The sequence below is a fragment of the Oncorhynchus tshawytscha genome, linkage group LG05, assembly GCF_018296145.1.
Source record: "Oncorhynchus tshawytscha isolate Ot180627B linkage group LG05, Otsh_v2.0, whole genome shotgun sequence".
In the NCBI taxonomy this organism is placed as follows: domain Eukaryota; kingdom Metazoa; phylum Chordata; class Actinopteri; order Salmoniformes; family Salmonidae; genus Oncorhynchus; species Oncorhynchus tshawytscha.
In genome coordinates this window covers 33,949,306-33,971,905 of record NC_056433.1, presented here as the reverse complement: position 1 = coordinate 33,971,905, position 22,600 = coordinate 33,949,306, and positions in this window count along the sequence as shown.

Genomic DNA, 22,600 nt, shown 5'->3' with positions numbered 1-22,600 from the left:
AAATCCCATTTTTCAGAGTGTGTCGTGATCTGTTATTGTACAGAAATTACACTCCACCAAAGCACCCCCCCGAGTCATTTCACATTCAGATGGGGAAACACAGCTTGAATTAGGCAGAGAGTACGACCATCAAGCATCAGAAACACAATGAGTGCAGTCCTTTCACTTCGGTATGAATAGTTCCACTGAAACAGCACAGTGGTGTTTTGAAGAGAGAGAGAGAGACTCCAGATGATCATATCTCTGGGTGTAAACAGTGTAATAAGTCTCTCTTTCTCTCCCTCAATGGTAATATTCTGCTCCGCTGTGCAAGAACACGAGGACCATGAAGCAGTAGACCCCCAACACGAACCTGTGTGTGTGTGTGTGTGTGTGTGTGTGTGTGTGTGTGTGTGTGTGTGTGTGTGTGTGTGTGTGTGTGTGTGTGTGTGTGTGTGTGTGCGTATGTGTATGTGTGTGTGTACTGTGCAGGAAGGCAGGAGCAACTATTTGCACCAGTAGAACCCCATACACAGCCTTAACTACGCAGAGAGATAAGACTTGAAAGCCAAGTCCTCTCATTCCAGCACACTGCATGCTGGGGTGTGTGTGTGTGTGTGTGTGTGTGTGTGTGTGTGTGTGTGTGTGTGTGTGTGTGTGTGTGTGTGTGTGTGTGTGTGTGTGTGTGTGTGTGTGTGTGTGTGTGTGTGTGTGTGTGTGTGTGTAAATGGTTATTTTATCTGGCTGAATTATCTGGGGGATTCTCTCCTCTCCTCCACCACTGCAGTCTGCAGAAGGTCTTTATGTTTTGGGGTTTCACAGAGACAGGCTTCCAAGAGAGAGCGAGAGAGAAAGAGAGCGAGAGAGAGAGAGAGAGAGAGAGAGAGAGAGAGAGAGAGATGCAGAGGGAGACAAGTAGAGGGAGAGGGAGACAAGCAGAGGGAGGGGGAGACAAGCAGAGGGAGAGGGAGACAAGCAGAGGGAGAGGGAGACAAGTAGAGGGAGAGGGAGACACGCAGAGGGAGAGGGAGACAAGCAGAGGGAGAGGGGGAGAGGGAGACAAGTAGAGGGAGAGGGAGACAAGCAGAGGGAGAGGGAGAGGGAGAGGGAGACAAGCAGAGGGAGAGGGAGAGACAAGCAGAGGGAGAGGGAGACAAGCAGAGGGAGTGGGAGACAAGCAGAGGGAGAGGGAGACAAGCAGAGGGAGAGGGAGAGCAGGGGAGAGGGAGAGAGGGAGAGGGAGAGGGAGACAAGCAGAGGGAGAGGGAGACAAGCAGAGGGAGAGGGAGACAAGCAGAGGGGAGAGGGAGACAAGCAGAGGGAGGGGAGACAAGCAGAGGGAGAGGGAGACAACAGAGGGAGAGGGAGAGGAGAGCAGAGGCAGAGGGAGAGGGAGACAAGCAGAGGGAGAGGGAGAGGGAGACAAGCAGAGGGAGAGGAGAGGGAGACAAGCAGAGGGAGAGGGAGACAAGCAGAGGGAGAGGGAGACAAGCAGAGGAGAGGGAGAGGGAGACAAGCAGAGGGAGGGAGACAAGCAGATGGAGAGGGAGAGGGAGACAAGCAGAGGGAGAGGGAGACAAGCAGAGGGAGAGGGAGACAAGCAGAGGGAGAGGGAGAGGGAGACAAGCAGAGGGAGAGGGAGGGAGAGGGAGACAAGCAGAGGGAGAGGGAGACAAGCAGAGGGGAGAGGGAGACAAGCAGAGGGAGAGGGAGACAAGCAGAGGGAGAGGGAGACAAGCAGAGGGAGAGGGAGACAGCAGAGGGAGAGGGAGACAAGCAGAGGAGAGGGAGACAAGGAGACAAGAGAGAGGGAGAGGGAGACAAGCAGAGGGAGAGGGAGACAAGTAGAGGGAGGGAGGGAGACAAGCAGAGGGAGAGGGAGACAAGCAGAGGGAGGGAGACAAGCAGAGGGAGAGGGAGACAAGCAGAGGGAGAGGGAGAGGGAGACAAGCAGAGGGAGAGGGAGACAAGGAGACAAGTAGAGGGAGAGGGAGACAATTAGAGGGAGAGGGGAGGGAGACAAGCAGAGGGAGAGGGAGAGGGAGACAAGCAGAGGGAGAGGGAGAGGGAGACAAGCAGAGGGAGAGGGAGACAAGCAGAGGGAGAGGAGACAAGCAGAGGGAGAGGGAGACAGAGGAGAGGGAGAGGGAGACAAGCAGAGGGAGAGGGAGAGGGAGACAAGCAGAGGGAGAGGGAGAGGGAGACAAGTAGAGGGAGAGGGAGACAAGCAGAGGGAGAGGGAGACAGAGGAGAGGGAGAGGGAGACAAGCAGAGGGAGAGGGAGACAAACAGAGGGAGAGGGGAGACAAGCAGAGGAGAGGAGAGGGAGACAAGCAGAGAGGGAGAGGGAGAGGGAGACAAGCAGAGGGAGGAGACAAGCAGAGAGGGAGACAAGCAGAGGGAGAGGGAGACAAGCAGAGGAGAGGGAGACAAGCAGAGGGAGAGGGAGAGGGAGACAAGCAGAGGGAGAGGGAGACAAGCAGAGGGAGAGGGAGAGGGAGGAGAGGGAGAGGGAGAGGGAGACAAGCAGAGGGGAGAGGGAGACAAGCAGAGGGAGGGAGAGGGAGAGGGAGACAAGCAGAGGAGAGGGAGACAAGCAGAGGGAGAGGGAGAGGGAGACAAGCAGAGAGGGGAAGAGGGAGAGGGAGACAAGCAGAGGGAGAGGGAGAGGGAGACAAGTAGAGGGAGAGGGAGAGGGAGAGACAGAGGGAGAGGGAGAGGGGAGACAAGCAGAGGGAGAGGGAGACAAGCAGAGGGAGAGGGAGACAAGCAGAGGGAGAGGGAGACAAGCAGAGGGAGAGGGAGACAAGCAGAGGGAGAGGGGGAGAGGGAGAGGGAGACAAGCAGAGGGAGAGGAGACAAGCAGAGGGAGAGGGAGACAAGCAGAGGGAGAGGGAGACAAGAGAGGGAGAGGGAGACAAGCAGAGGAGAGGGAGAGGGAGACAAGCAGAGGGAGAGGGAGACAAGCAGAGGGAGAGGGAGACAAGCAGAGGGAGAGGGAGACAACAATGGGAGAGGGAGACAAGCAGAGGGAGAGGGAGACAAGCAGAGGGGAGGGAGAGGGAGACAAGAGAGGGAGAGGGAGACAAGCAGAGGGAGAGGAGACAAGCAGAGGGAGAGGGAGAGCAGAGGAGAGGGAGAGGGAGCAGAGGGAGAGGGAGACAAGCAGAGGGAGAGGGAGACAAGCAGAGGGGAGGGAGAGGGAGACAAGCAGAGGGAGAGGGAGACAAGCAGAGGGAGAGGGAGAGGGAGACAAGCAGAGGGAGAGGGAGACAAGCAGAGGGAGAGGGAGACAGACAGCAGAGGGAGGGAGAGGGAGACAAGCAGAGGGGAGAGGGAGACAAGCAGAGGGAGAGGGAGACAAGCAGAGGGAGAGGGAGACAAGAGAGGGAGAGGAGAAGCAGAGGGAGAGGGAGACAAGCAGAGGGAGAGACAAGGAGAGGGAGACAAGCAGAGGGAGAGGGAGAGAAGCAGAGGGAGAGGGAGACAAGTAGAGGGAGAGGGAGACAAGCAGAGGGAGAGGGAGACAAGTAGAGGGAGAGGGAGAGGGAGACAAGCAGAGGGAGAGGGAGACAAGCAGAGGGAGAGGGAGAGGGAGACAAGCAGAGGGAGAGGGAGACAAGCAGAGGGAGAGGGAGAGGGAGACAAGCAGAGGGAGAGGGAGACAAGCAGAGGGAGAGGGAGAGGGAGACAAGCAGAGGGAGAGGGAGACAAGCAGAGGGAGAGGGAGACAAGCAGAGGGAGAGGGAGACAAGCAGAGGGAGAGGGAGACAAGCAGAGGGAGAGGGAGACAAGCAGAGGGAGAGGGAGAGGGAGACAAGCAGAGGGAGAGGGAGGGAGAGGGAGACAAGCAGAGGGAGAGGGAGACAACAGAGAGAGGGAGAGGGAGACAAGCAGAGGGAGAGGGAGACAAGCAGAGGGAGAGGGAGACAAGCAGAGAGGGAGAGGGAGACAAGCAGAGGGAGAGGGAGACAAGCAGAGGGAGAGGGAGACAAGCAGAGGGAGAGGGAGAGGGAGACAAGCAGAGGGAGAGGGAGACAAGCAGAGGGAGAGGAGAGGGAGACAGAGGGAGAGGGAGAGGGAGACAAGCAGAGGGAGAGGGAGACAAGGGAGAGGGGAGAGGGAGACAAGCAGAGGGAGGGAGAGGGAGACAAGCAGAGGGAGAGGGAGAGGGAGACAAGCAGAGGGAGAGGGAGAGGGAGACAAGGGGAGAGGGAGAGGGAGACAAGCAGAGGGAGAGGGAGACAAGCAGAGGGAGAGGGAGACAAGCAGAGGGGAGAGGGAGACAAGCAGAGGGAGAGGGAGACAAGGCAGAGGGAGAGGGAGACAGAGCAGAGGGAGAGGGAGACAAGCAGAGAGGGAGAGGGAGACAAGCAGAGGAGAGGGAGACAAGCAGAGGGAGAGGGAGACAAGCAGAGGGAGAGGGAGACAAGCAGAGGGAGAGGGAGACAAGCAGAGGAGAGGGAGACAAGCAGAGAGGGAGAGGGAGACAAGCAGAGGGAGAGGGAGACAAGCAGAGGGGAGGGAGAGGGAGACAAGTAGAGGAGAGGGAGAGGGAGACAAGCAGAGGGAGAGGGAGACAAGCAGAGGGAGAGGGAGACAAGCAGAGAGGAGAGGGAGACAATCAGAGGGAGAGGGAGAGGGAGACAAGCAGAGGGAGAGGGAGACAAGCAGAGGGAGAGGGAGACAAGCAGAGGGAGAGGGAGACAAGCAGAGGAGAGGGAGACAAGCAGAGGGAGAGGGAGACAAGCAGAGGGAGGGAGACAAGCAGAGGGGAGGGAGAGGGAGACAAGCAGAGGGAGAGAGGAGACAAGGGAGACAAGGAGGGAGAGGGAGACAAGCAGAGGGAGAGGGAGACAAGCAGAGGGAGAGGGAGAGGGAGACAAGCAGAGGGAGAGGGAGACAAGCAGAGGGAGAGGGAGACAAGCAGAGGGAGAGGGAGAGGGAGACAAGCAGAGGGAGAGGGAGACAAGCAGAGGGAGAGGGAGACAAGCAGAGGGAGAGGGAGACAAGCAGAGGGAGAGGGAGACAAGCAGAGGGAGGGAGACAAGCAGAGGGAGAGGGAGACAAGCAGAGGGAGAGGGAGACAAGCAGAGGGAGAGGGAGACAGCAGTAGAGGGAGAGGGAGACAAGCAGAGGGAGAGGGAGACAAGCAGAGGGAGAGGGAGACAAGTAGAGGGAGAGGAGAGAGGAGAGAGGGAGAGGGAGAGGGAGGGAGACAAGCAGAGGGAGAGGGAGACAAGCAGAGGGAGAGGGAGACAAGCAGAGGGAGAGGGAGACAAGAGAGGGAGAGGGAGACAAGCAGAGGGAGAGGGAGACAAGCAGAGGGAGAGGGAGAGGGAGACAAGCAGAGGGAGAGGGAGACAAGACAGAGGGAGAGGGAGACAAGCAGAGGGAGAGGGAGACAAGCAGAGGGAGAGGGAGAGGGAGACAATTAGAGAGAGGAGAGGGAGACAAGCAGAGGGAGAGGGAGAGGAGACAAGAGAGGGAGAGGGAGAGGGAGACAAGCAGAGGGAGAGGGAGACAACAGAGGGAGAGGGAGACAAGCAGAGGGAGAGGGAGACAAGCAGAGGGAGGGAGAGGGAGACAAGCAGAGGGAGAGGGAGAGGGAGACAAGCAGAGGGGAGGGAGGGAGACAAGCAGAGGGGAGAGGGAGACAAGCAGAGGGAGAGGGAGACAGAGCAGAGGGAGAGGGAGACAAGCAGAGGGAGAGGGAGACAAGCAGAGGGAGAGGGAGACAAGCAGAGGGAGAGGGAGACAAGCAGAGGGAGAGGGAGACAAGGAGAGGGAGAGGGAGACAAGCAGAGAGAGAGGGAGAGGGAGACAAGCAGAGGGAGAGGGAGAGAAGCAGAGGGAGAGGGAGACAAGCAGAGGGAGAGGGAGACAAGCAGAGGGAGAGGGAGACAAGCAGAGGGAGAGGGAGACAAGCAGAGGGAGATGGAGAGGGAGACAAATAGAGGGAGAGGGAGACAAGTAGAGGGAGAGGGAGACAAGCAGAGGGAGAGGGAGACAGGTAGAGGAAGAGGGAGACAAGGAGAGGGAGAGGGAGACAAGTAGAGGAGAGGGAGAGGGAGACAAGCAGAGGGAGAGGGAGACAAGAGGGAGAGGGAGAGGGAGACAAGCAGAGGGAGAGGGAGACAAGCAGAGGGAGAGGGAGACAAGCAGAGGGGAGAGGAGGGAGACAAGCAGAGGGAGAGGGAGACAAGCAGAGGGAGAGGGAGACAAGCAGAGGGAGAGGGAGACAAGCAGAGGGAGAGGGAGAGGGAGACAAGCAGAGGGAGGGAGAGGGAGACAGAGGGAGAGGAGAGAAGCAGAGGGAGAGGGAGACAAGCAGAGGGAGAGGGAGACAAGCAGAGGGAGAGGGAGACAAGCAGAGGGAGAGGGAGACAAGCAGAGGGAGAGGGAGAGGGAGACAAGCAGAGGGAGAGGGAGACAGGTAGAGGGAGAGGGAGACAAGCAGAGGGAGAGGGAGACAAGCAGAGGGAGAGGGAGACAAGTAGAGGGAGAGGGAGAGGGAGACAAGCAGAGGGAGAGGGAGACAAGCACAGAGGGAGAGGGAGGAGACAAGAGAGGGAGAGGGAGACAAGCAGAGGGAGAGGGAGACAAGCAGAGGGAGAGGGAGACAAGCAGAGGAGAGGGAGACAAGCAGAGGGAGAGGGAGACAAGCAGAGGGAGAGGGAGAGGGAGACAAATAGAGGGAGAGGGAGACAAGGAGAGGGAGAGGGAGACAAGCAGAGGGAGAGGGAGACAGGCAGAGGGAGAGGGAGACAAGCAGAGGGAGAGGGAGACAAGTAGAGAGAGGGAGAGGGAGACAAGCAGAGGGAGAGGGAGAAGAGACAAGCAAGAGGGAGAGGGAGACAAGCAGAGGGAGAGGGAGACAAGAGAGAGGGAGAGGGAGACAAGCAGAGGGAGAGGGAGACAAGCAGAGGGAGAGGGAGGCAGAGGGAGAGGGAGACAAGCAGAGGGAGAGGGAGGGAGACAAGCAGAGGGAGAGGGGGAGCAGAGGGAGACAAGCAGAGGGAGAGGGAGACAAGCAGAGGGAGAGGGAGACAAGCAGAGGGAGAGGGAGACAAGCAGAGGGAGAGGGAGACAAGCAGAGGGAGAGGGGGGAGACAAGAGAGGAGAGGGAGAGGGAGAGGGAGACAGAGGGGAGAGGGAACAGAGGGAGAGGGAGACAAGCAGAGAGGGAGAGGGAGACAAGCAGAGGGAGAGGGAGACAAGCAGAGGGGAGGGAGACAAGCAGAGGGAGAGGGGAGGGAGACAAGCAGAGGGAGAGGGAGACAAGCAGAGGGAGAGGGAGACAAGCAGAGGGAGAGGGAGAGGGAGACAAGCAGAGAGGGAGAGGGAGACAAGCAGAGGGAGAGGGAGACAAGCAGAGGGAGAGGGAGACAAGCAGAGGGAGAGGGAGAGACAAGCAGAGGGAGAGGGAGACAAGCAGAGGGAGAGGGAGACAAGCAGAGGGAGAGGGAGAGGGAGACAAGCAGAGGGAGAGGGAGAGCAGAGGGAGAGGAGACAAGCAGAGGGAGAGGGAGGGAGACAAGCAGAGGAGAGGGAGAGGAGACAAGCAGAGGGAGAGGGAGACAAGCAGAGGGAGAGGGAGACAAGCAGAGGGAGAGGGAGAGGGAGACAAGCAGAGGGAGAGGGAGAGGGAGACAAGCAGAGGGAGAGGGAGACAAGCAGAGAGGGAGAGGGAGACAAGCAGAGGGGAGAGGGAGACAAGCAGAGGGAGAGGGAGACAAGCAGAGGGAGAGGGAGACAAGCAGAGGGAGAGGGAGACAAGCAGAGGGAGAGGGAGACAAGCAGAGGGAGGGAGACAAGCAGAGGGAGAGGGAGAGGGAGACAAGCAGAGGGAGAGGGAGACAAGCAGAGGGAGAGGGAGAGAAGCAGAGGGAGAGGGAGACAAACAGAGGGAGAGGGAGACAAGCAGAGGGAGAGGGAGACAAGCAGAGGGAGAGGGAGACAAGCAGAGGGAGAGGGAGACAAGCAGAGGGAGAGGAGAGGGAGACAAGCAGAGAGGGAGGGAGAGGGAGACAAGCAGAGGGAGAGGGAGACAAGCAGAGGGAGAGGGAGACAAGCAGAGGGAGAGGGAGACAAGCAGAGGGAGAGGGAGACAAGCAGAGGGAGAGGGAGAGGGAGACAAGCAGAGGGAGAGGGAGACAAGCAGAGGGGAGGGAGGGAGACAAGCAGAGGGAGAGGGAGAGGGAGACAAGCAGAGGGAGAGGGAGACAAGCAGAGGGAGAGGGAGACAAGCAGAGGGAGAGGGAGACAAGCAGAGGGAGAGGGAGACAAGCAGAGGGAGAGGGAGACAAGCAGAGGGAGAGGGAGAGGGAGACAAGCAGAGGGAGAGGGAGAGAGGAGACAAGTAGAGAGGGAGAGGGAGACAAGCAGAGGGAGGGAGACAAGCAGAGGGAGAGGGAGACAAGCAGAGGGAGAGGGAGACAAGCAGAGGGAGAGGGAGACAAGCAGAGGGAGAGGGAGACAAGCAGAGGGAGAGGGAGACAAGCAGAGGGGAGGAGAGAGGGAGACAAGCAGAGGGAGGGAGGGAGACAAGCAGAGGGAGAGGGAGAAGCAGAGGGAGAGGGAGACAAGCAGAGGGAGAGGGAGACAAGCAGAGGGAGAGGGAGACAAGCAGAGGAGAGAGGGAGACAAGAGAGGGAGAGGGAGACAAGCAGAGGGAGAGGGAGAGCAGAGGAAGAGGGAGACACAGAGGGAGAGGAGAGACAAGCAGAGGGAGAGGGAGACAGAGCAGAGGGAGAGGGAGACAAGCAGAGGGAGAGGGAGACAAGCAGAGGGAGAGGGAGACAAGCAGAGGGAGAGGGAGAGGGAGACAAGCAGAGGGAGGGAGAGGGAGACAAGCAGAGGGAGAGGAGAGGGAGACAAGCAGAGGGAGAGGGAGACAAGCAGAGGGAGAGGGAGACAAGCAGAGGGAGAGGGAGAGGAGACAAGCAGAGGGAGAGAGGAGACAAGCAGAGGAGAGGGAGACAAGCAGAGGGAGAGGGAGACAAGCAGAGGGAGAGGGAGAGGGAGACAAGCAGAGGGAGAGGGAGACAAGCAGAGGGAGAGGGAGACAAGCAGAGGGAGAGGGAGAGAAGCAGAGGGAGAGGGAGACAGAGCAGAGGGAGAGGGAGACAAGCAGAGGGAGAGGGAGACAAGCAGAGGGAGAGGGAGACAAGCAGAGGGAGATTGAGAGGGAGACAAATAGAGGGAGAGGGAGACAAGTAGAGGGAGAGGGAGACAAGCAGAGGGAGAGGGAGACAGGTAGAGGAAGAGGGAGACAAGGAGAGGGAGAGAAGCAGAGGGAGAGGGAGACAAGTAGAGAGAGAGGGAGAGGGAGAGGGAGACAAGTAGAGGGAGAGGGAGACAAGCAGAGGGAGAGGGAGACAAGCAGAGGGATAGGGAGAGGGAGACAAGCAGAGGGAGAGGGAGACAAGCAGAGGGAGAGGGAGACAAGCAGAGGAGAGGGGAGAGGGAGGGAGACAAGAGAGGGAGGGAGACAAGCAGAGGGAGAGGGAGACAAGCAGAGGGAGAGAGGGAGACAAGCAGAGGGAGAGGGAGACAAGCAGAGGGAGAGGGAGACAGAGGGCAGAGGGAGAGGGAGACAAGCAGAGGGAGAGGGAGACAAGCAGAGGGAGAGGGGGAGACAAGCAGAGGGAGGGAGGGAGACAAGCAGAGGGAGAGGGAGGAGAGGGAGAGGGAGACAAGCAGAGGGAGAGGGAGACAAGCAGAGGGAGAGGGAGACAAGGCAGAGGGAGAGGGAGACAAGCAGAGGGAGAGGGAGACAAGCAGAGGGAGAGGGAGACAAGCAGAGGGAGAGGGAGACAAGCAGAGGGAGAGGGAGAGGGAGACAAGGGAGAGGGAGAGGGGCAGAGGGAGAGGGAGAGGAGAGGGAGACAACAGAGGGAGAGGGAGAGGGGAGAGGGAGAGGGAGAGGGAGACAAGCAGAGGGAGAGGGAGACAAGCAGAGGGGAGAGGGAGACAAGCAGAGGGAGAGGAGAGGGAGACAAGAGAGGGAGAGGGAGACAAGCAGAGGGAGAGGGAGGCAGAGGGAGAGGGAGACAAGAGAGGAGAGGAGACAAGCAGAGGGAGAGGGAGACAAGCAGAGGGAGAGGGAGAGGAGACAAGCAGAGGGAGAGGGAGACAAGCAGAGGGAGAGGGAGACAAGCAGAGGGAGAGGGAGACAAGCAGAGAGAGGAGAGGAGACAAGCAGAGGGAGAGGGAGACAAGCAGAGGGAGGGAGAGGGAGGGAGACAAGCAGAGGGAGAGGGAGACAAGCAGAGGAGAGGGAGAGAGGGAGACAGAGGGAGAGGGAGAGGGAGACAAGCAGAGGGAGAGGGAGAAGCAGAGGGAGAGGGAGACAAGCAGAGGGGAGAGGGAGACAAGCAGAGAGGGAGAGGGGAGACAAGCAGAGGGAGAGGGAGACAAGCAGAGGGAGAGAGGGAGAGGGAGACAAGCAGAGGGAGAGGGAGACAAGCAGAGGGAGAGGGAGACAAGCAGAGGGAGAGGGAGACAAGTAGAGAGGGGAGACAGAGCAGAGGGAGAGGGAGACAAGCAGAGGAGAGGAGACAAGCAGAGGAGAGAGGGAGACAAGGGAGAGGGAGACAAGCAGAGGGAGAGGGAGACAAGCAGAGGGAGGAGAGGGAGACAAGCAGAGGGAGAGGGAGACAAGCAGAGGGAGAGGGAGACAAGCAGAGGGAGAGGGAGACAAGCAGAGGGAGGGAGACAAGCAGAGGGAGAGGGAGGGAGACAACAGAGGGAGAGGGAGGGAGAGGGAGACAAGCAGAGGAGAGAGGGGACAAGCAGAGGGGAGAGGGAGACAAGCAGAGGCAGAGGGAGAGGGAGACAAGCAGAGGGAGGGAGAGGGAGAGGAGACAAGCAGAGGAGAGGGAGACAAGCAGAGGGAGAGGGAGACAAGCAGAGGGAGAGGGAGACAAGCAGAGGGAGAGGGAGAGGAGGGAGACAACAGAGGGAGAGGAGACAAGGGAGAGGGAGAGGGAGACAAGGAGAGGGAGAGGAGACAAGCAGAGAGGGAGACAAGCAGAGGGAGAGGGAGACAAGCAGAGAGGGAGAGGGAGACAAGCAGAGGGAGAGGGAGACAAGCAGAGGGAGAGGGAGACAAGCAGAGGGAGAGGGAGACAAGGGCAGAGGGAGAGGGAGACAAGCAGAGGGAGGGGAGGGAGACAAGCAGAGGGAGAGGGAGACAAGCAGAGGAGAGGGAGACAAGAGAGGGGGAGACAAGAGGGAGAGGGAGAGGGAGACAAGCAGAGGGAGAGGGAGAGGGAGACAAGCAGAGGGAGAGGGAGACAAGCAGAGGGAGGGAGACAAGCAGAGGGAGAGGGAGACAAGCAGAGGGAGAGGGAGAGGGAGACAAGCAGAGGGAGAGGGAGAGGGAGAGGAGACAAGGAGAGGGAGAGGGAGACAAGCAGAGGGAGAGGGAGACAAGCAGAGGGAGAGGGAGACAAGCAGAGGGAGAGGGAGACAAGCAGAGGGGAGAGGGAGACAAGCAGAGGGGAGAGGGAGAGAACAGAGGGAGAGGGAGAGGGAGACAAGCAGAGGGAGAGGGAGACAAGCAGAGGGAGAGGGAGACAAGCAGAGGGAGAGGAGGCAGAGGGAGAGGGAGACAACAGAGGGAGGGAGGGAGACAAGCAGAGGGAGAGGGAGACAAGCAGAGGGAGAGGGAGACAAGCAGAGGGAGAGGGAGACAAGAGAGGGAGAGGGAGACAAGCAGAGGAGAGGGAGAGGGAGACAAGCAGAGGGGAGGGAGAGGGAGACAAGCAGAGGGAGAGGGAGACAAGCAGAGGGAGAGGGAGACAAGCAGAGGAGAGGGAGACAAGCAGAGGAGAGGGAGAGGAGACAAGCAGAGGGAGAGGGAGACAAGCAGAGGGAGGGAGGGAGACAAGCAGAGGGAGAGGGAGACAAGCAGAGGGAGAGGAGAGGGAGACAAGCAGAGGGAGAGGGAGAGGGAGACAGAGGCAGAGGGGAGAGGGAGACAAGCAGAGGGAGAGGGAGACAAGCAGAGGGAGAGGGAGACAAGCAGAGGGAGAGGAGACAAGCAGAGGGAGAGGGAGACAAGCAGAGGGGAGAGAGGGAGACAAGCAGAGGAGAGGGAGGAGAGGGAGACAAGCAGAGGGAGAGGGAGACAAGCAGAGGGAGAGGGAGACAGAGAGGAGAGGGAGAGGGAGAGAGGAGAGGAGGGAGACAGAGGGAGAGGGAGACAAGCAGAGGGAGAGGGAGACAAGCAGAGGGAGAGGAGACAAGACAGAGGGAGGGACAGGAGACAAAGGGAGGGAGAGGGAGACAAGCAGAGGGGAGGGAGACAAGCAGAGGGAGAGGGAGACAGAGGGCAGAGGGAGAGGGAGACAAGCAGAGGGAGAGGAGAGACAAGAGAGGAGAGACAGAGGGAGAGGGAGAGGAGACAGAGGGAGAGGGAGACAAGCAGAGGGAGAGGGAGACAGCAGAGGGAGAGGGAGACAAGCAGAGGGAGAGGAGACAAGCAGAGGGAGGGAGACAAGAGGGAGAGGGAGAGGGAGACAAGCAGGGGAGGGGAGACAAGCAGAGGAGAGAGAGAGGAGACAGGCAGAGAGGAGAGGGAGAGAGAGAGGGAGATGGGAGACAAGCAGAGGGAGAGGGAGACAGGCAGAGGGAGAGGGAGAGAGAGAGGGAGAGGGAGACAAGCAGAGGGAGAGGGAGACAAGCAGAGGGAGAGGGAGACAAGCAGAGGAGAGGGAGAGACAAGCAGAGGGAGAGGGACAGAGGAGAGGAGACAAGCAGAGGGAGAGGAGACAGAGGGAGAGGGAGACAAGAGAGGGAGAGGGAGACAAGCAGAGGGAGGAGGGAGACAAGCAGAGGGAGAGGGAGACAAGCAGAGAGGGGAGAGGGAGAGGGAGACAAGCAGAGGGAGAGGGAGACAAGCAGAGGGAGAGGGAGACAAGCAGAGGGAGAGGGAGACAAGCAGAGGGAGAGGGAGACAAGCAGAGGGAGAGGGAGACAAGCAGAGGGAGAGGGAGAGGAGCAGAGGGAGAGGGAGACAAGCAGAGGGAGAGGGAGAGGAGACAGCAGAGGGAGAGGGAGACAAGCAGAGGGAGAGGGAGACAAGCAGAGGGAGAGGGAGAGGGAGAGGGAGACAAGCAGAGGGAGAGGGAGACAGAGGGAGAGGAGACAAGCAGAGGGAGAGGAGACAAGCAGAGGGAGAGGGAGAGGGAGACAAGCAGAGGGAGAGGAGACAACAGAGGAGAGGAGAGAGGGAGAGGGAGACAGCAGAGGGAGAGGAGACAAGCAGAGGAGAGGGAGAGAGAGGGAGACAGAGAGGGAGAGGGACAACAGAGGGAGAGGAGAGGAGACAAGCAGAGGGAGAGGGAGACAAGCAGAGGGAGAGGGAGACAAGACAGAGAGGAGAGGAGAGAGACAAGCAGGGAGAGGGAGAGGAGACAAGCAGAGGGAGGGAGACAAGCAGAGGGAGAGGGAGAGGGAGAGCAGAGGGAGATGGAGACAAGCAGAGGGAGAGAGGGAGACAAGAGAGGGAGAGGAGACAAGCAGAGGAGAGAGAGGGAGACAAGTAGAGGAGAGAGGAGAGGGAGAGGAGACAAGCAGAGGGGAGGGAGAGGGAGACAAGTCAGAGGGAGAGGGAGAGGGAGACAAGGAGGGAGAGGGAGACAAGCAGAGGGAGAGGGAGAGAGGGAGAGGGAGACAAGCAGAGGGAGAGGGAGACAAGCAGAGGAGAGGGAGAGGGAGACAAGCAGAGGGAGAGGGAGAGAGACAAGAGAGGGAGAGGGAGAGGGAGACAAGCAGAGGGAGAGGGAGACAAGCAGAGAGGGAGAGGGAGACAAGCAGAGGGAGAGACAGGAGACAAGCAGAGGGAGAGGGAGACAAGCAGAGGGAGAGGGAGACAAGCAGAGGGAGAGGGAGACAAGCAGAGGGAGAGGGAGACAAGCAGAGGAGAGGGAGACAAGCAGAGGGAGACAACAGAGGGAGAGGGAGACAAGCAGAGGGAGAGGGAGACACAGAGGGAGGGAGAGGGAGACAAGCAGAGGGAGAGGGAGACAAGCAGAGGGAGAGAGGGAGACACAGAGGGAGGGAGAGGGAGACAACAGAGGGGAGAGGGAGACAAGCAGAGGGAGAGGGAGACAAGCAGAGGGAGAGGGAGACAAGCAGAGGGAGAGGGAGACAAGCAGAGGGAGAGGGAGACAAGCAGAGGGAGAGGGAGACAAGCAGAGGGGGAAGCAGAGGGAGAGGGAGAGGGAGACAAGCAGAGGGAGAGGGAGACAAGCAGAGGGAGAGGGAGACAAGCAGAGGGAGAGGGAGACAAGACAGAGGGAGGGGGAGAGGGAGACAAGCAGAGGGAGAGGGAGACAAGCAGAGGGAGAGGGAGACAAGCAGAGGGAGAGGGAGACAAGCAGAGGGAGACAGAGCAGAGGGAGAGGGAGACAAGCAGAGGGAGAGGGAGAGGGAGACAAGTAAAGGGAGAGGGAGAGGGAGACAAGCAGAGGGAGAGCGAGACAAGCAGAGGGAGAGGGAGAAGGAGACAAGCAGAGGGAGACAAGTAGAGGGAGAGCGACAGGGAGAGGGAGACAGACAGAGGGAGAGAGACATGCAGAGGGAGAGGGGGAGAGGGAGACAGACAGAGAGAGAGACAGAGGGAGAGAGAGAGACAGACAGAGGGAGAGGGAGAGAGAAAGGCAGAGAAAGAGGGAGAAAGAGACAGGCAGGGAGAGGGAGAGAGAGACAGACAGAGAGAGAGGGAGAGAGAGACAGGCAGGGAGAGGGAGAGAGAGACAGGCAGAGGGAGATGGAGAGAGAGAGGGAGATGGAGAGAGACAGGCAGAGGGGATGGAGAGAGGACAGTGAAAGAGAGAGACAGGCAAAGGGAGAGAGAGACAGGCAAAGGGAGAGAGAGAGTGGGAGAGAGAGGGAGAGAGAGAGGGAGAGAGAGGAGACAGAGGGAGAGAGAGACAGGCAGAGAGAGGGAGAGAGATGGAGAGGGAGAGAGACACAGGCATAGGACAGGCAGAGGGAGAGGAGACAGAGAAAGAGGGAGAGGGAGACAGGCAGAGGGAGAGGGAGAGAGAGACAGGCAGAGGAGAGGGAGAGGAGACAGGCAGGGAGGGAGAGAGAGAGAGAGGGAGAGGGAGACAGGCAGAGGGGAGGGAGAGAGACAAGCAGAGGGAGAGGGAGACATGCAGAGGGAGAGGGAGACAAGCAGAGGGAGAGGAGAGAGGGAGAGGGAGACAAGCAGAGGGGAGAGGGAGAGGGGAGACAGAGCAGAGGGAGACAAGCAGAGGGAGAGGGAGACAAGCAGAGGGAGAGGGAGAGGAGAGAAGTAAAGGGAGAGGGAGAGGGAGACAAGCAGAGGGGAGAGGGAGACAAGCAGAGGGAGAGGGAGAAGGAGACAAGCAGAGGGAGACAAGTAGAGGGAGAGCGACAGGGAGAGGGAGACAGACAGAGGGAGAGAGACATGCAGAGGGAGAGGGGGAGAGGGAGACAGACAGAGAGAGAGAGACAGAGGGAGAGAGAGAGACAGACAGAGGGAGAGGGAGAGAGAAAGGCAGAGAAAGAGGGAGAAAGAGACAGGCAGGGAGAGGGAGAGAGAGACAGACAGAGAGAGAGGGAGAGAGAGACAGGCAGGGAGAGGGAGAGAGAGACAGACAGGGAGAGAGGGAGAGAGAGACAGGCAGAGAGAGAGAGGGAGAGAGAGACAGGCAGAGGGAGAGGGGGAGAGAGAGAGTGAGAGAGAGACAGGCAGAGGGAGATGGAGAGAGTGACAGTGAAAGAGAGAGACAGGCAAAGGGAGAGAGAGACAGGCAAAGGGGAGAGAGAGAGAGGCAGAGAGAGATGGAGAGGAGAGGGAGAGAGACAGGCATAGGAAAGGGAGAGGGAGAAAGAGAGAGGACAGGCAGGCAGGCAGAGGGAGAGGGAGGCAGGCAGTGGAGAGGGAGACAGGCAGGGGGGAGGGAGAGAGGAGAGAGAGAGAGACAGGCAGAGGGAGAGAGAGACAGGCAGAGGGGAGGGAGACAGGTAGTGGCAGAGAGAGAGACAGGCAGAGGGAGAGGAGAGAGGGAGAGAGGAGAGGAGAGACAGGTAGAGGGAGGGAGAGACAGGCAGAGGGAGAGGGAGACAGGTAGTGGGAGAGAGAGACAGGCAGAGGGAGAGGGAGACATGCAGAGGGGAGAGGGGAGAGAGGCAGAGGGAGAGGGAGAGAGGCAGAGGGAGAGGGAGAAGAGGTAGTGGGAGAGGGAGACATGCAGAGGGAGGAGGGAGAGAGGCAGAGGAGAGGAGAGGCAGAGGGAGAGGAGACATGCAGAGGGAGAGGGAGACAGCAGAGGGAGAGGGAGAGACAGGCAGAGGGAGAGGGAGACAAGCAGAGAGGCAGAGGAGAGAGAGAGAGGCAGAGGGGCAGAGGGAGAGGGAGAGGAGGGAGAGAGGCAGAGGGAGAGGGAGAGAGGCAGTAGGGAGAGTGACAGGCAGAGGCAGAGGGAGAGGGAGACATGCAGAGGGGAGAGGGAGAGGCAGAGGGAGAGGGAGAGGGAGAGAGGACAGTCGAGGAGAGGGAGACAGGCAGAGGGAGGGGAGAGAGGTAGTAGGAGAGAGAGACAGGCAGAGGGAGAGGGAGAGAGGCAGAGGGAGAGGGAGAGAGGCAGAGGGAGAGAGGCAGAGGGAGAGGGAGAGGCAGGCAGAGGGAGAGAGGCAGAGGGAGAGGGAGAGAGGCAGAGGGCAGAGGGAGAGGGAGAGGGAGAGGGAGAGGGAGACATGCAGAGGGAGAGGGAGAGAGGCAGAGGGAGGGAGAGGAGAGAGGCAGAGAGGGAGGGAGACAGGCAGAGGGAGAGGGAGGGAGAGGCAGGCAGAGGGAGAGGGAGAGAGGGTAGAGGAGAGAGACAGAGAGGCAGAGGGAGAGGAGAGAGAGGAGAGAGGCAGAGGGAGAGGGAGAGAGAGAGAGGCAGAGGGAGAGGGAGGGAGAGGTAGTAGGAGAGAGAGACAGGCAGAGGGAGAGGCAGAGAGGAGAGGGTGGGAGAGAGGCAGAGGAGAGAGACATGCAGAGGAGAGAGGCAGAGGGAGAGGGAGACAGTAGCAGAGGGAGAGGGAGACAGGCAGAGAGGGAGAGGGAGAGAGGCAGAGAGGGAGAGGGAGAGAGGCAGAGAGGAGAGGGAGACATGCAGAGGGAGAGGAGACATGCAGAGAGGAGAGGAGAGAGGCAGAGGGAGAGAGGAGAGGAGTAGGAGAGAGAGACAGGCAGAGGGAGAGGGAGAGAGGCAGAGGGAGAGGAGAGAGAGGGAGAGGTAGAGGAGAGAGAGACAGGCAGAGGGAGAGGGAGACAGGTAGTAGGAGAGGAGACAGGCAGAGGAGAGGGAGGAGAGAGGCAGAGGGAGAGGGAGAGAGGTAGTAGGGAGAGAGAGACAGGCAGAGGGGAGGGAGGGAGAGAGGCAGAGGGAGAGGGAGAGAGGTAGTAGGAGAGAGAGACAGGCAGAGGGGGGAGAGAGGGGAGAGAGAGGTAGTAGGAGAGAGAGAGGCACAGGCAGAGGAGAGGAGAGGAGAGGGAGAGAGGTAGTAGGAGAGAGAGCAGAGGCAGAGGGAGAGGGGAGAGAGGTAGTAGGAGAGAGAGACAGGCAGAGGGAGAGGGAGAGAGGTAGTAGAGAGCAGAGAGGAGAGGAGAGAGGGAGGGAGGGAGAGAGGTAGTAGGAGAGAGAGAGAGGCAGAGGGAGAGAGGAGAGGGAGAGAGGCAGAGGGAGAGGGAGAGGGAGAGAGGAGAGGAGAGAGAGAGAGGCAGAGGGAGAGGAGGGAGGCAGAGGGAGAGGGACAGGGAGAGGGAGAGGGAGAGGGAGAGAGGAGAGGGAGAGGGAGAGAGGGGTTGCCCAGCCGTTACTGCCGCCGACGCCTCCTTGCATTCCATTCTTCTCTACAGGAGCAGCTGATTGGGTACTCGAACACAAAGGCACCAAGAGAACAGACACTAACTGTTATATGGGGACAGTCAGTTGGCTGTTTCAGCTTGGTTTCTGACAATGGGAGATGGGGAGATGTAAGCAATGTTTTCATTCCATAATGTTATTGTTTTGTTATCCAAGCTTTGCTGCGTTAGGTCAATATTTCAAGGAAGAGATTATGACGAGACGCCTTTGCATGGCACAGACACTAGCCTTCTGTAGCTGTCAAAAATCCAACAGTCACAACATTGGCTGGGAGGGATACTAGGGGAATCAGAGAGGGAGGGGACATCACTTGGTTTGTTCGGGATGTTCAAGTTAGCATATGAAGCTCATCAACTGCAGTGCAAATCAGACGCAGCTAATAGGAGTTTTAGTTATTAGCTTCCAACAGACGCTTGGTGTTTGGTTCCATTTGCTTAGCCATCATTAATAGCTTTATTAGAGGTGATTCAAATCTTATTACAATATAGCGACCATTGGTAGTCGGAAATGGATGACTGTCTATGACAAATTCGTGTGTGTGTGTGTGTTTGTGTGAAATGATTTATCCATACAGCCAGTCTCAGTGTGGCTGCCATCTATAGATTAGCTGTTGGCATCTGGCGCTGTTAACAGTCACTGATCAACGATTGATTTCTCACACGTGATGATTGTGCTTATTGCTGATCCTTTACACCTTTTTAAACTGGTCAGAGGGACTTTTCATCTGGCGAGGGGGTTGGGTGTGGAGGCGGTGCTTATTTGAACGTGATGCACGTCCACGGTCATTGATACATTTAGGTTCTTCCCGAGTGGTTACCTTGCCCTAAGCCTCTGGAAACCAAATGTGGACGTAATGAAAGTGAACTCTGTTGTCCGACACTGTGCATATTTGTCATTGAGTGATGAGTTTTATGTTTTGGTGCGTTGGAACCCTCCCATCCTCATGTTTCAATCCTCAACTCTTCTTCCTCAAGTCATGTCATATTCATTTCACTTTACTCATCCAATCTCCTGATGAACTCTCTTGCCCGCTCCAGCGCACGCACACACACACACACACACACACACACACACACACACACACACACACACACACACACACACACACACACTCTATGTCTCTCTCTCTCTTTCTCCCTCCCGTGCTCTTCCCTGACTTGGGGCCAAGTGAAATGAGCCTCAACATGTGATACAATAAGTGTGATTTCTAAACCCCCACTAAGGGAACTGCTGAACCTTACACTGTGACAACCTTCCGGTACATTCATATTCACTGGTAGGCTTACAGTCAGTCAGTAGAATCACTGACACACTCCTCCTGACAAACCCCCAAAAAACTGAGTAAGGAAGAAGAAGTGAGTTCCTTTATTTTCAAAGGAACAGAAGACAGACGTTTTTTCTCTTGTTTCTTTCATATTCACAATCTCGGTGAGCCGCAGAGCCAGGCCATTTAATGGCAGAGTCATTACCTGTTTTTGGCCCTCCATTTTCTGAACCACGTTTGGTGTTTTTGGGCCCTCCATTTTCTGAACCACATTTGGTGTTTTTGGGCCCTCCATTTTCTGAACCACGTTTGGTGTTTTTGGGCCCTCCATTTTCTGAACCACATTTGGTGTTTTTGGGGCCTTCATTTTCTGAACCACATTTGGTGTTTTTGGGGCTTTCATTTTCTGAACCATGTTTGGTGTTTTTGGGCCCTCCATTTTCTGAACCATGTTTGGTGTTTTTGGGCCCTCCATTTTCTGAACCACATTTGGTGTTTTTGGGCCCTCCATTTTCTGAACCACATTTGGTGTTTTTGGGACCTCCATTTTCTGAACCACGTTTGGTGTTTTTGGGCCCTCCATTTTCTGAACCACATTTGGTGTTTTTGGGCCCTCCATTTTCTGAACCACATTTGGTGTTTTTGGGCCCTCCATTTTCTGAACCATGTTTGGTGTTTTTGGGCCCTCCATTTTCTGAACCACATTTGGTGTTTTTGGGCCCTCCATTTTCTGAACCATGTTTGGTGTTTTTGGGCCCTCCATTTTCTGAACCATGTTTGGTGTTTTTGGGCCCTCCATTTTCTGAACCACATTTGGTGTTTTTGGGACCTCCATTTTCTGAACCACGTTTGGTGTTTTTGGGCCCTCCATTTTCTGAACCACATTTGGTGTTTTTGGGCCCTCCATTTTCTGAACCACATTTGGTGTTTTTGGGCCCTCCATTTTCTGAACCATGTTTGGTGTTTTTGGGCCCTCCATTTTCTGAACCACATTTGGTGTTTTTGGGCCCTCCATTTTCTGAACCATGTTTGGTGTTTTTGGGACCTCCATTTTCTGAACCATGTTTGGTGTTTTTGGGCCCTCCATTTTCTGAACCATGTTTGGTGTTTTTGGACCCTCCATTTTCTGAACCATGTTTGGTGTTTTTGGGCCCTCCATTTTCTGAACCATGTTTGGTGTTTTTGGGCCCTCCATTTTCTGAACCATGTTTGGTGTTTTTGGGCCCTCCATTTTCTGAACCATGTTTGGTGTTTTTGGGCCCTCCATTTTCTGAACCATGTTTGGTGTTTTTGGGCCCTCCATTTTCTGAACCATGTTTGGTGTTTTTGGGCCCTCCATTTTCTGAACCATGTTTGGTGTTTTTGGGCCTCCATTTTCTGAACCACGTTTGGTGTTTTTGGGCCCTCCATTTTCTGAACCATGTTTGGTGTTTTTGGGGCCTCCATTTTCTGAACCACGTTTGTTGTTTTTGGGCCCTCCATTTTCTGAACCACGTTTGTTGTTTTTGGGGCCTCCATTTTCTGAACCACGTTTGTTGTTTTTGGGCCCTCCATTTTCTGAACCACATTTGGTGTTTTTGGGGCCTCCATTTTTTGAACCACGTTTGTTGTTTTTGGGCCCTCCATTTTCTGAACCACGTTTGTTGTTTTTGGGCCCTCCATTTTTTATTATTATTATTATATTTATACATTTTTCTCACCAATTTCAATCTTGTCTCATCGCTGCAACTCCCCAACAGGCTCAGGAGGCCAAACCCTCCCCTAACCCGGATGACCCTGGGCCAATTGTGCGCCGCCCTATGGGACTCCCGATCCCGGCCGGTTGTGATACAGCCCGGGATCGAACCCGGGTCTGTAGTGACGCCTCAGACCGCTGCGCCACTCGGGAGGCCCCGCATCTTTTCATTACTATGCGATGGGTAGATTGGCCACAATGAGTGTCTTCACCTAAAATCTTTTTCCAGGTCACTGGGGTATCCAACGTTGCTCACTCAAGCACACATGCTTTCATGCTAAATGATCTTGTTCACAACATGTGGTAGAGAGAGAGACCCGAGTTAGATATCACAATGGACCCCGAAGTTGTATCTTCATTCTGCTCTCCTATTTCTCTTCCCGATAGCTGGGAATAAATGAAGTGTCAACCATCCAGGATGAATGATAGCCTGTCCCATTAGGTTCACGATGCCATGGTATCAACCTCCCACCTTATTCTAATGACTGCTGCTGGAACCATGTTATTGGCTGATCCCTAAACGGCGCACACCTCTCCGCGGCTCCCATTTTGCTTGGAAAAAAAGCAACTCCTTGCAACATATGAATCTTGCACTTGGGTATATGGTATTGTGATTAGAAACAAATGGGATATGAGACTCAAAAGCCATGTGTATTATGGCACGCTAACGTTGTCCGTAACTCTGCTCTGACCTTTGACACCTTGATGTGAGATGTCTTTGTACGGTATATGTTTTGATCAAAACGTGCCTCGTCTTTCTCTGTGGGGAAGAAAAAAAACACCAAAAAACACACACACACACACAAAAAAAACGTTGACTAACTTCAGTGTCTTAGTGGTTCATTTTAAGTTTCACTGCTTGTCTCGACGTGTCTCTGGGAACTTTTACGAGCAGGGACAAAAGCAGCGCCGTCCTCAGCATATTTCCATGTGTCAAAACCTACCTTTCATCTTCAGTTGCGTAAGAGAGGCCGTAAGGACCATGTTTGACTAGAGCTACCTTCCCGAACCATGGAGGTGGACAAATCCACTTAGTGCAATCTCCGACCGCGTCATCACTGTGGCTTCCCTCGCTGACTTCAAAAAGCACTCCTGAGAAGTGAAATGGTTGGGTAACGACACATCAGGGTTTATTTACACAACTCGCCATGTCGTCAAGTAAGTGCCCGAGACGCCTGGGTAGTCACTCCATAGCACTAGGTAATATCATATGTATTACGTACACTGCGTATATGACTAAGCAACGTTCAAAACCTAAAGGAGATATATCATTCAGAATTAGGTAGGTCCCTTGGGAGGAGTGTCTCGAGTAGAAAGTAACTGCGTAGATGTAGCCTATAACCTTTAGTCATCATTTCATATTATTGAGATGGGGATGTTTCTACGTTTAAAGGTGAAGTACGAATTGCCAATGTCATCTCTGCCTTTTCATGAGCGGTTTTAACCTCTCACGGACTGCATGCTCTAATCTGCCCCCCGGTCATACAGAGAGCGGCGGAGTGAGTCTGGGGAATAGACACCCGCTATAGTCCAGGGGGTGCATCTGATAGAGAGAACAGCCTTTGAAATGGACCCTGCTACCCGCTACAATCCGACCGGCGTTCAGCCTGTGAGAGCTCGACTGACAAGCTCGTTGATGGAGGAGACATTTGTGTCCACAGCGCAGAGCATTGAGTATTTCGTTGCCGTGGATACGGTGGCAACTGTGCGGAGAGTCTGGAGACA